Genomic DNA, 13,404 nt, shown 5'->3' on the forward strand with positions numbered 1-13,404 from the left:
CCGTGCAGTCTCAATGGCGGGGTGCGGGCCGGGGAATAGGCCTCTTGGCCGGGGTGAATAGTGTTGGAACACGGCCCGCGGAAATAGTAGCGGCTGGAGGTACCGGGGGCGATGCCCTCCCCGGCCTGGCGGCCAAGTTAAAAAAATAAATAATCCCGTTCAGTCTCAATGGCAGGGTGCGGGCCGGCCCGGCGGCGATTGCGGCGGGCAGCAGGCCTCTTGGACAGGTTGAGAGATAAAAAAATAATAATTCCCATGCAGTCTCAATGGCGGGGTGCGGGCCGGGGAATAGGCCTCTTGGCCGGGGTGAATATGTTGGAACGCGGCGCGCGTAAATAGAAGCGGCTGGAGGTACCGGGGGCGAAGCCCGCCCCGGCCCGGAGGCCGAGTTAAAAAAAATAATAATCCCCGTTCAGTCTCAATGGCGGGGTGCGGGCCGGCCCGGCGGCGAGTGCGGCGGGCAGCAGGCCTCTTGGACAGGTTGAGAGATAAAAAAATAATAATTCCCGTGCAGTCTCAATGGCGGGGTGCGGGCCGGGGAATAGGCCTCTTGGCCGGGGTGAATATGTTGGAACGCGGCGCGCGTAAATAGAAGCGGCTGGAGGTACCGGGGGCGAAGCCCGCCCCGGCCCGGAGGCCGAGTTAAAAAAAATAATAATCCCCGTTCAGTCTCAATGGCGGGGTGCGGGCCGGCCCGGCGGCGAGTGCGGCGGGCAGCAGGCCTCTTGGACAGGTTGAGAGATAAAAAAATAATAATTCCCGTGCAGTCTCAATGGCGGGGTGCGGGCCGGGGAATAGGCCTCTTGGCCGGGGTGAATAGTGTTGGAACACGGCCCGCGGAAATAGTAGCGGCTGGAGGTACCGGGGGCGATGCCCGCCCCGGCCCGGTGGCCAAGTTAAAAAAATAAATAATCCCCGTTCAGTCTCAATGGCAGGGTGCGGGCCGGCCCGGCGGCGATTGCGGCGGGCAGCAGGCCTCTTGGACAGGTTGAGAGATAAAAAAATAATAATTCCCGTTCAGTCTCAATGGCAGGGTGCGGGCCGGCCCGGCGGCAATTGCGGCGGGCAGCAGGCCTCTTGGACAGGTTGAGAGATAAAAAAATAATAATTCCCATGCAGTCTCAATGGCGGGGTGCGGGCCGGGGAATAGGCCTCTTGGCCGGGGTGAATATGTTGGAACGCGGCGCGTAAATAGAAGCGGCTGGAGGTACCGGGGGCGAAGCCCGCCCCGGCCCGGAGGCCGAGTTAAAAAAAATAATAATCCCCGTTCAGTCTCAATGGCGGGGTGCGGGCCGGCCCGGCGGCGAGTGCGGCGGGCAGCAGGCCTCTTGGACAGGTTGAGAGATAAAAAAAATAATAATTCCCGTGCAGTCTCAATGGCGGGGTGCGGGCCGGGAAATAGGCCTCTTGGCCGGGGTGAATAGTGTTGGAACACGGCCCGCGGAAATAGTAGCGGCTGGAGGTACCGGGGGCGATGCCCGCCCCGGCCCGGCGGCCAAGTTAAAAAAATAAATAATCCCGTTCAGTCTCAATGGCAGGGTGCGGGCCGGCCCGGCGGCGATTGCGGCGGGCAGCAGGCCTCTTGGACAGGTTGAGAGATAAAAAAATAATAATTCCCATGCAGCCTCAATGGCGGGGTGCGGGCCGGGGAATAGGCCTCTTGGCCGGGGTGAATATGTTGGAACGCGGCGCGCGTAAATAGAAGCGGCTGGAGGTACCGGGGGCGAAGCCCGCCCCGGCCCGGAGGCCGAGTTAAAAAAAATAATAATCCCCGTTCAGTCTCAATGGCGGGGTGCGGGCCGGCCCGGCGGCGAGTGCGGCGGGCAGCAGACCTCTTGGACAGGTTGAGAGATAAAAAAATAATAATTCCCGTGCAGTCTCAATGGCGGGGTGCGGGCCGGGGAATAGGCCTCTTGGCCGGGGTGAATATGTTGGAACGCGGCGCGCGTAAATAGAAGCGGCTGGAGGTACCGGGGGCGAAGCCCGCCCCGGCCCGGAGGCCGAGTTAAAAAAAATAATAATCCCCGTTCAGTCTCAATGGCGGGGTGCGGGCCGGCCCGGCGGCGAGTGCGGCGGGCAGCAGGCCTCTTGGACAGGTTGAGAGATAAAAAAATAATAATTCCCGTGCAGTCTCAATGGCGGGGTGCGGGCCGGGGAATAGGCCTCTTGGCCGGGGTGAATAGTGTTGGAACACGGCCCGCGGAAATAGTAGCGGCTGGAGGTACCGGGGGCGATGCCCGCCCGGGCCCGGCGGCCAAGTTAAAAAAATAAATAATCCCCGTTCAGTCTCAATGGCAGGGTGCGGGCCGGCCCGGCGGCGATTGCGGCGGGCAGCAGGCCTCTTGGACAGGTTGAGAGATAAAAAAATAATAATTCCCGTTCAGTCTCAATGGCACGGTGCGGGCCGGCCCGGCGGCAATTGCGGCGGGCAGCAGGCCTCTTGGATAGGTTGAGAGATAAAAAAATAATAATTCCCATGCAGTCTCAATGGCGGGGTGCGGGCCGGGGAATAGGCCTCTTGGCCGGGGTGAATATGTTGGAACGCGGCGCGCGTAAATAGAAGCGGCTGGAGGTACCGGGGGCGAAGCCCGCCCCGGCCCGGAGGCCGAGTTAAAAAAAATAATAATCCCCGTTCAGTCTCAATGGCGGGGTGCGGGCCGGCCCGGCGGCGAGTGCGGCGGGCAGCAGGCCTCTAGGACAGGTTGAGAGATAAAAAAATAATAATTCCCGTGCAGCCTCAATGGCGGGGTGCGGGCCGGGGAATAGGCCTCTTGGCCGGGGTGAATATGTTGGAACGCGGCGCGCGTAAATAGAAGCGGCTGGAGGTACCGGGGGCGAAGCCCGCCCCGGCCCGGAGGCCGAGTTAAAAAAAATAATAATCCCCGTTCAGTCTCAATGGCGGGGTGCGGGCCGGCCCGGCGGCGATTGCGGCGGGCAGCAGGCCTCTTGGACAGGTTGACAGATAAAAAAATAATAATTCCCGTGCAGTCTCAATGGCGGGGTGCGGGCCGGGGAATAGGCCTCTTGGCCGGGGTGAATAGTGTTGGAACACGGCCCGCGGAAATAGTAGCGGCTGGAGGTACCGGGGGCGATGCCCGCCCCGGCCCGGCGGCCAAGTTAAAAAAATAAATAATCCCGTTCAGTCTCAATGGCAGGGTGCGGGCCGGCCCGGCGGCGATTGCGGCGGGCAGCAGGCCTCTTGGACAGGTTGAGAGATAAAAAAATAATAATTCCCATGCAGTCTCAATGGCGGGGTGCGGGCCGGGGAATAGGCCTCTTGGCCGGGGTGAATATGTTGGAACGCGGCGCGCGTAAATAGAAGCGGCTGGAGGTACCGGGGGCGAAGCCCGCCCCGGCCCGGAGGCCGAGTTAAAAAAAATAATAATCCCCGTTCAGTCTCAATGGCGGGGTGCGGGCCGGCCCGGCGGCGATTGCGGCGGGCAGCAGGCCTCTTGGACAGGTTGACAGATAAAAAAATAATAATTCCCGTGCAGTCTCAATGGCGGGGTGCGGGCCGGGGAATAGGCCTCTTGGCCGGGGTGAATAGTGTTGGAACACGGCCCGCGGAAATAGTAGCGGCTGGAGGTACCGGGGGCGATGCCCGCCCCGGCCCGGCGGCCAAGTTAAAAAAATAAATAATCCCGTTCAGTCTCAATGGCAGGGTGCGGGCCGGCCCGGCGGCGATTGCGGCGGGCAGCAGGCCTCTTGGACAGGTTGAGAGATAAAAAAATAATAATTCCCATGCAGTCTCAATGGCGGGGTGCGGGCCGGGGAATAGGCCTCTTGGCCGGGGTGAATATGTTGGAACGCGGCGCGCGTAAATAGAAGCGGCTGGAGGTACCGGGGGCGAAGCCCGCCCCGGCCCGGAGGCCGAGTTAAAAAAAATAATAATCCCCGTTCAGTCTCAATGGCGGGGTGCGGGCCGGCCCGGCGGCGAGTGCGGCGGGCAGCAGGCCTCTTGGACAGGTTGAGAGATAAAAAAATAATAATTCCCGTGCAGTCTCAATGGCGGGGTGCGGGCCGGGGAATAGGCCTCTTGGCCGGGGTGAATATGTTGGAACGCGGCGCGCGTAAATAGAAGCGGCTGGAGGTACCGGGGGCGAAGCCCGCCCCGGCCCGGAGGCCGAGTTAAAAAAAATAATAATCCCCGTTCAGTCTCAATGGCGGGGTGCGGGCCGGCCCGGCGGCGAGTGCGGCGGGCAGCAGGCCTCTTGGACAGGTTGAGAGATAAAAAAATAATAATTCCCGTGCAGTCTCAATGGCGGGGTGCGGGCCGGGGAATAGGCCTCTTGGCCGGGGTGAATAGTGTTGGAACACGGCCCGCGGAAATAGTAGCGGCTGGAGGTACCGGGGGCGATGCCCGCCCCGGCCCGGCGGCCAAGTTAAAAAAATAAATAATCCCCGTTCAGTCTCAATGGCAGGGTGCGGGCCGGCCCGGCGGCGATTGCGGCGGGCAGCAGGCCTCTTGGACAGGTTGAGAGATAAAAAAATAATAATTCCCGTTCAGTCTCAATGGCAGGGTGCGGGCCGGCCCGGCGGCAATTGCGGCGGGCAGCAGGCCTCTTGGACAGGTTGAGAGATAAAAAAATAATAATTCCCATGCAGTCTCAATGGCGGGGTGCGGGCCGGGGAATAGGCCTCTTGGCCGGGGTGAATATGTTGGAACGCGGCGCGCGTAAATAGAAGCGGCTGGAGGTACCGGGGGCGAAGCCCGCCCCGGCCCGGAGGCCGAGTTAAAAAAAATAATAATACCCGTTCAGTCTCAATGGCGGGGTGCGGGCAGGCCCGGCGGCGAGTGCGGCGGGCAGCAGGCCTCTTGGACAGGTTGAGAGATAAAAAAAATAATAATTCCCGTGCAGTCTCAATGGCGGGGTGCGGGCCGGGAAATAGGCCTCTTGGCCGGGGTGAATATGTTGGAACGCGGCGCGCGTAAATAGAAGCGGCTGGAGGTACCGGGGGCGAAGCCCGCCCCGGCCCGGAGGCCGAGTTAAAAAAAATAATAATCCCCGTTCAGTCTCAATGGCGGGGTGCGGGCCGGCCCGGCGGCGATTGCGGCGGGCAGCAGGCCTCTTGGACAGGTTGAGAGATAAAAAAATAATAATTCCCGTGCAGTCTCAATGGCGGGGTGCGGGCCGGGGAATAGGCCTCTTGGCCGGGGTGAATAGTGTTGGAACACGGCCCGCGGAAATAGTAGCGGCTGGAGGTACCGGGGGCGATGCCCGCCCCGGCCCGGCGGCCAAGTTAAAAAAATAAATAATCCCGTTCAGTCTCAATGGCAGGGTGCGGGCCGGCCCGGCGGCGATTGCGGCGGGCAGCAGGCCTCTTGGACAGGTTGAGAGATAAAAAAATAATAATTCCCATGCAGTCTCAATGGCGGGGTGCGGGCCGGGGAATAGGCCTCTTGGCCGGGGTGAATATGTTGGAACGCGGCGCGCGTAAATAGAAGCGGCTGGAGGTACCGGGGGCGAAGCCCGCCCCGGCCCGGAGGCCGAGTTAAAAAAAATAATAATCCCCGTTCAGTCTCAATGGCGGGGTGCGGGCCGGCCCGGCGGCGAGTGCGGCGGGCAGCAGGCCTCTTGGACAGGTTGAGAGATAAAAAAATAATAATTCCCGTGCAGTCTCAATGGCGGGGTGCGGGCCGGGGAATAGGCCTCTTGGCCGGGGTGAATATGTTGGAACGCGGCGCGCGTAAATAGAAGCGGCTGGAGGTACCGGGGCGAAGCCCGCCCCGGCCCGGAGGCCGAGTTAAAAAAAATAATAATCCCCGTTCAGTCTCAATGGCGGGGTGCGGGCCGGCCCGGCGGCGAGTGCGGCGGGCAGCAGGCCTCTTGGACAGGTTGAGAGATAAAAAAATAATAATTCCCGTGCAGTCTCAATGGCGGGGTGCGGGCCGGGGAATAGGCCTCTTGGCCGGGGTGAATAGTGTTGGAACACGGCCCGCGGAAATAGTAGCGGCTGGAGGTACCGGGGGCGATGCCCGCCCGGGCCCGGCGGCCAAGTTAAAAAAATAAATAATCCCCGTTCAGTCTCAATGGCAGGGTGCGGGCCGGCCCGGCGGCGATTGCGGCGGGCAGCAGGCCTCTTGGACAGGTTGAGAGATAAAAAAATAATAATTCCCGTTCAGTCTCAATGGCAGGGTGCGGGCCGGCCCGGCGGCAATTGCGGCGGGCAGCAGGCCTCTTGGACAGGTTGAGAGATAAAAAAATAATAATTCCCATGCAGTCTCAATGGCGGGGTGCGGGCCGGGGAATAGGCCTCTTGGCCGGGGTGAATATGTTGGAACGCGGCGCGCGTAAATAGAAGCGGCTGGAGGTACCGGGGGCGAAGCCCGCCCCGGCCCGGAGGCCGAGTTAAAAAAAATAATAATCCCCGTTCAGTCTCAATGGCGGGGTACGGGCCGGCCCGGCGGCGAGTGCGGCGGGCAGCAGGCCTCTTGGACAGGTTGAGAGATAAAAAAATAATAATTCCCGTGCAGTCTCAATGGCGGGGTGCGGGCCGGGGAATAGGCCTCTTGGCCGGGGTGAATATGTTGGAACGCGGCGCGCGTAAATAGAAGCGGCTGGAGGTACCGGGGGCGAAGCCCGCCCCGGCCCGGAGGCCGAGTTAAAAAAATAATAATCCCCGTTCAGTCTCAATGGCGGGGTGCGGGCCGGCCCGGCGGCGATTGCGGCGGGCAGCAGGCCTCTTGGACAGGTTGAGAGATAAAAAAATAATAATTCCCGTGCAGTCTCAATGGCGGGGTGCGGGCCGGGGAATAGGCCTCTTGGCCGGGGTGAATAGTGTTGGAACACGGCCCGCGGAAATAGTAGCGGCTGGAGGTACCGGGGGCGATGCCCGCCCCGGCCCGGCGGCCAAGTTAAAAAAATAAATAATCCCGTTCAGTCTCAATGGCAGGGTGCGGGCCGGCCCGGCGGCGATTGCGGCGGGCAGCAGGCCTCTTGGACAGGTTGAGAGATAAAAAAATAATAATTCCCATGCAGTCTCAATGGCGGGGTGCGGGCCGGGGAATAGGCCTCTTGGCCGGGGTGAATATGTTGGAACGCGGCAGCGTAAATAGAAGCGGCTGGAGGTACCGGGGGCGAAGCCCGCCCCGGCCCGGAGGCCGAGTTAAAAAAAAATAATAATCCCCGTTCAGTCTCAATGGCGGGGTGCGGGCCGGCCCGGCGGCGAGTGCGGCGGGCAGCAGGCCTCTTGGACAGGTTGAGAGATAAAAAAATAATAATTCCCGTGCAGTCTCAATGGCGGGGTGCGGGCCGGGGAATAGGCCTCTTGGCCGGGGTGAATATGTTGGAACGCGGCGCGCGTAAATAGAAGCGGCTGGAGGTACCGGGGGCGAAGCCCGCCCCGGCCCGGAGGCCGAGTTAAAAAAAATAATAATCCCCGTTCAGTCTCAATGGCGGGGTGCGGGCCGGCCCGGCGGCGAGTGCGGCGGGCAGCAGGCCTCTTGGACAGGTTGAGAGATAAAAAAATAATAATTCCCGTGCAGTCTCAATGGCGGGGTGCGGGCCGGGGAATAGGCCTCTTGGCCGGGGTGAATAGTGTTGGAACACGGCCCGCGGAAATAGTAGCGGCTGGAGGTACCGGGGGCGATGCCCGCCCCGGCCCGGCGGCCAAGTTAAAAAAATAAATAATCCCCGTTCAGTCTCAATGGCAGGGTGCGGGCCGGCCCGGCGGCGATTGCGGCGGGCAGCAGGCCTCTTGGACAGGTTGAGAGATAAAAAAATAATAATTCCCGGGCAGTCTCAATGGCGGGGTGCGGGCCGGCCCGGCGGCGATTGCGGCGGGCAGCAGGCCTCTTGGACAGGTTGAGAGATAAAAAAATAATAATTCCCATGCAGTCTCAATGGCGGGGTGCGGGCCGGGGAATAGGCCTCTTGGCCGGGGTGAATATGTTGGAACGCGGCGCGCGTAAATAGAAGCGGCTGGAGGTACCGGGGGCGAAGCCCGCCCCGGCCCGGAGGCCGAGTTAAAAAAAATAATAATCCCCGTTCAGTCTCAATGGCGGGGTGCGGGCCGGCCCGGCGGCGAGTGCGGCGGGCAGCAGGCCTCTTGGACAGGTTGAGAGATAAAAAAATAATAATTCCCGTGCAGTCTCAATGGCGGGGTGCGGGCCGGGGAATAGGCCTCTTGGCCGGGGTGAATAGTGTTGGAACACGGCCCGCGGGAATAGTAGCGGCTGGAGGTACCGGGGGCGATGCCCGCCCCGGCCCGGCGGCCAAGTTAAAAAAATAAATAATCCCCGTTCAGTCTCAATGGCAGGGTGCGGGCCAGCCCGGCGGCGATTGCGGCGGGCAGCAGGCCTCTTGGACAGGTTGAGAGATAAAAAAATAATAATTCCCGTGCAGTCTCAATGGCGGGGTGCGGGCCGGGGAATAGGCCTCTTGGCCGGGGTGAATAGTGTTGGAACACGGCCCGCGGAAATAGTAGCGGCAGGAGGTACCGGGGGCGATGCCCGCCCCGGGCCGGCGGCCAAGTTAAAAAAATAAATAATCCCGTTCAGTCTCAATGGCAGGGTGCGGGCCGGCCCGGCGGCGAGTGCGGCGGGCAGCAGGCCTCTTGGACAGGTTGAGAGATAAAAAAATAATAATTCCCGTTCAGTCTCAATGGCAGGGTGCGGGCCGGCCCGGCGGCGATTGCGGCGGGCAGCAGGCCTCTTGGACAGGTTGAGAGATAAAAAAATAATAATTCCCATGCAGTCTCAATGGCGGGGTGCGGGCCGGGGAATAGGCCTCTTGGCCGGGGTGAATATGTTGGAACGCGGCGCGCGTAAATAGAAGCGGCTGGAGGTACCGGGGGCGAAGCCCGCCCCGGCCCGGAGGCCCAGTTAAAAAAAATAATAATCCCCGTTCAGTCTCAATGGCGGGGTGCGGGCCGGCCCGGCGGCGAGTGCGGCGGGCAGCAGGCCTCTTGGACAGGTTGAGAGATAAAAAAATAATAATTCCCGTGCAGTCTCAATGGCGGGGTGCGGGCCGGGGAATAGGCCTCTTGGCCGGGGTGAATAGTGTTGGAACACGGCCCGCGGAAATAGTAGCGGCTGGAGGTACCGGGGGCGATGCCCGCCCCGGCCCGGCGGCCAAGTTAAAAAAATAAATAATCCCGTTCAGTCTCAATGGCAGGGTGCGGGCCGGCCCGGCGGCGATTGCGGCGGGCAGCAGGCCTCTTGCACAGGTTGAGAGATAAAAAAATAATAATTCCCATGCAGTCTCAATGGCGGGGTGCGGGCCGGGGAATAGGCCTCTTGGCCGGGGTGAATATGTTGGAACGCGGCGCGCGTAAATAGAAGCGGCTGGAGGTACCGGGGGCGAAGCCCGCCCCGGCCCGGAGGCCGAGTTAAAAAAAATAATAATCCCCGTTCAGTCTCAATGGCGGGGTGCGGGCCGGCCCGGCGGCGAGTGCGGCGGGCAGCAGGCCTCTTGGACAGGTTGAGAGATAAAAAAATAATAATCACCGTTCAGTCTCAATGGCGGGGTGCGGGCCGGCCCGGCGGCGATTGCGGCGGGCAGCAGGCCTCTTGGACAGGTTGAGAGATAAAAAAATAATAATTCCCATGCAGTCTCAATGGCGGGGTGCGGGCCGGGGAATAGGCCTCTTGGCCGGGGTGAATATGTTGGAACGCGGCGCGCGTAAATAGAAGCGGCTGGAGGTACCGGGGGCGAAGCCCGCCCCGGCCCGGAGGCCGAGTTAAAAAAAATAATAATCCCCGTTCAGTCTCAATGGCGGGGTGCGGGCCGGCCCGGCGGCGAGTGCGGCGGGCAGCAGGCCTCTTGGACAGGTTGAGAGATAAAAAAATAATAATTCCCGTGCAGTCTCAATGGCGGGGTGCGGGCCGGGGAATAGGCCTCTTGGCCGGGGTGAATAGTGTTGGAACACGGCCCGCGGGAATAGTAGCGGCTGGAGGTACCGGGGGCGATGCCCGCCCCGGCCCGGCGGCCAAGTTAAAAAAATAAATAATCCCCGTTCAGTCTCAATGGCAGGGTGCGGGCCGGCCCGGCAGCGATTGCGGCGGGCAGCAGGCCTCTTGGACAGGTTGAGAGATAAAAAAATAATAATTCCCGTGCAGTCTCAATGGCGGGGTGCGGGCCGGGGAATAGGCCTCTTGGCCGGGGTGAATAGTGTTGGAACACGGCCCGCGGAAATAGTAGCGGCTGGAGGTACCGGGGGCGATGCCCGCCCCGGGCCGGCGGCCAAGTTAAAAAAATAAATAATCCCCGTTCAGTCTCAATGGCAGGGTGCGGGCCGGCCCGGCGGCGAGTGCGGCGGGCAGCAGGCCTCTTGGACAGGTTGAGAGATAAAAAAATAATAATTCCCGTTCAGTCTCAATGGCAGGGTGCGGGCCGGCCCGGCGGCGATTGCGGCGGGCAGCAGGCCTCTTGGACAGGTTGAGAGATAAAAAAATAATAATTCCCATGCAGTCTCAATGGCGGGGTGCGGGCCGGGGAATAGGCCTCTTGGCCGGGGTGAATATGTTGGAACGCGGCGCGCGTAAATAGAAGCGGCTGGAGGTACCGGGGGCGAAGCCCGCCCCGGCCCGGAGGCCGAGTTAAAAAAAAATAATAATCCCCGTTCAGTCTCAATGGCGGGGTGCGGGCCGGCCCGGCGGCGAGTGCGGCGGGCAGCAGGCCTCTTGGACAGGTTGAGAGATAAAAAAATAATAATTCCCGTGCAGTCTCAATGGCGGGGTGCGGGCCGGGGAATAGGCCTCTTGGCCGGGGTGAATATGTTGGAACGCGGCGCGCGTAAATAGAAGCGGCTGGAGGTACCGGGGGCGAAGCCCGCCCCGGCCCGGAGGCCGAGTTAAAAAAAATAATAATCCCCGTTCAGTCTCAATGGCGGGGTGCGGGCCGGCCCGGCGGCGAGTGCGGCGGGCAGCAGGCCTCTTGGACAGGTTGAGAGATAAAAAAATAATAATTCCCGTGCAGTCTCAATGGCGGGGTGCGGGCCGGGGAATAGGCCTCTTGGCCGGGGTGAATAGTGTTGGAACACGGCCCGCGGAAATAGTAGAGGCTGGAGGTACCGGGGGCGATGCCCGCCCCGGCCCGGCGGCCAAGTTAAAAAAATAAATAATCCCCGTTCAGTCTCAATGGCAGGGTGCGGGCCGGCCCGGCGGCGATTGCGGCGGGCAGCAGGCCTCTTGGACAGGTTGAGAGATAAAAAAATAATAATTCCCGTGCAGTCTCAATGGCGGGGTGCGGGCCGGGGAATAGGCCTCTTGGCCGGGGTGAATAGTGTTGGAACACGGCCCGCGGAAATAGTAGCGGCTGGAGGTACCGGGGAGGATGCCCGCCCCGGGCCGGCGGCCAAGTTAAAAAAAGAAATAATCCCCGTTCAGTCTCAATGGCAGGGTGCGGGCCGGCCCGGCGGCGAGTGCGGCGGGCAGCAGGCCTCTTGGACAGGTTGAGAGATAAAAAAATAATAATTCCCGTTCAGTCTCAATGGCAGGGTGCGGGCCGGCCCGGCGGCGATTGCGGCGGGCAGCAGGCCTCTTGGACAGGTTGAGAGATAAAAAAATAATAATTCCCATGCAGTCTCAATGGCGGGGTGCGGGCCGGGGAATAGGCCTCTTGGCCGGGGTGAATATGTTGGAACGCGGCGCACGTAAATAGAAGCGGCTGGAGGTACCGGGGGCGAAGCCCGCCCCGGCCCGGAGGCCGAGTTAAAAAAAATAATAATCCCCGTTCAGTCTCAATGGCGGGGTGCGGGCCGGCCCGGCGGCGAGTGCGGCGGGCAGCAGGCCTCTTGGACAGGTTGAGAGATAAAAAAATAATAATTCCCATGCAGTCTCAATGGCGGGGTGCGGGCCGGGGAATAGGCCTCTTGGCCGGGGTGAATATGTTGGAACGCGGCGCGCGTAAATAGAAGCGGCTGGAGGTACCGGGGGCGAAGCCCGCCCCGGCCCGGAGGCCTAGTTAAAAAAAATAATAATCCCCGTTCAGTCTCAATGGCGGGGTGCGGGCCGGCCCGGCGGCGAGTGCGGCGGGCAGCAGGCCTCTTGGACAGGTTGAGAGATAAAAAAATAATAATTCCCATGCAGTCTCAATGGCGGGGTGCGGGCCGGGGAATAGGCCTCTTGGCCGGGGTGAATAGTGTTGGAACACGGCCCGCGGAAATAGTAGCGGCTGGAGGTACCGGGGGCGATGCCCGCCCCGGCCCGGCGGCCAAGTTAAAAAAATAAATAATCCCCGTTCAGTCTCAATGGCAGGGTGCGGGCCGGCCCGGCGGCGAGTGCGGCGGGCAGCAGGCCTCTTGGACAGGTTGAGAGATAAAAAAATAATAATCCCCGTTCAGTCTCAATGGCGGGGTGCGGGCCGGCCCGGCGGCGATTGCGGCGGGCAGCAGGCCTCTTGGACAGGTTGAGAGATAAAAAAATAATAATTCCCATGCAGTCTCAATGGCGGGGTGCGGGCCGGGGAATAGGCCTCTTGGCCGGGGTGAATATGTTGGAACGCGGCGCGCGTAAATAGAAGCGGCTGGAGGTACCGGGGGCGAAGCCCGCCCCGGCCCGGAGGCCGAGTTAAAAAAAATAATAATCCCCGTTCAGTCTCAATGGCGGGGTGCGGGCCGGCCCGGCGGCGAGTGCGGCGGGCAGCAGGCCTCTTGGACAGGTTGAGAGATAAAAAAATAATAATTCCCGTGCAGTCTCAATGGCGGGGTGCGGGCCGGGGAATAGGCCTCTTGGCCGGGGTGAATAGTGTTGGAACACGGCCCGCGGGAATAGTAGCGGCTGGAGGTACCGGGGGCGATGCCCGCCCCGGCCCGGCGGCCAAGTTAAAAAAATAAATAATCCCCGTTCAGTCTCAATGGCAGGGTGCGGGCCGGCCCGGCAGCGATTGCGGCGGGCAGCAGGCCTCTTGGACAGGTTGAGAGATAAAAAAATAATAATTCCCGTGCAGTCTCAATGGCGGGGTGCGGGCCGGGGAATAGGCCTCTTGGCCGGGGTGAATAGTGTTGGAACACGGCCCGCGGAAATAGTAGCGGCTGGAGGTACCGGGGGCGATGCCCGCCCCGGGCCGGCGGCCAAGTTAAAAAAATAAATAATCCCCGTTCAGTCTCAATGGCAGGGTGCGGGCCGGCCCGGCGGCGAGTGCGGCGGGCAGCAGGCCTCTTGGACAGGTTGAGAGATAAAAAAATAATAATTCCCGTTCAGTCTCAATGGCAGGGTGCGGGCCGGCCCGGCGGCGATTGCGGCGGGCAGCAGGCCTCTTGGACAGGTTGAGAGATAAAAAAATAATAATTCCCATGCAGTCTCAATGGCGGGGTGCGGGCCGGGGAATAGGCCTCTTGGCCGGGGTGAATATGTTGGAACGCGGCGCGCGTAAATAGAAGCGGCTGGAGGTACCGGGGGCGAAGCCCGCCCCGGCCCGGAGGCCGACTTAAAAAAAAATAATAATCCCCGTTCAGTCTCAA

This window comes from Hippocampus zosterae, chromosome 10 (genome assembly GCF_025434085.1).
Source record: "Hippocampus zosterae strain Florida chromosome 10, ASM2543408v3, whole genome shotgun sequence".
In the NCBI taxonomy this organism is placed as follows: domain Eukaryota; kingdom Metazoa; phylum Chordata; class Actinopteri; order Syngnathiformes; family Syngnathidae; genus Hippocampus; species Hippocampus zosterae.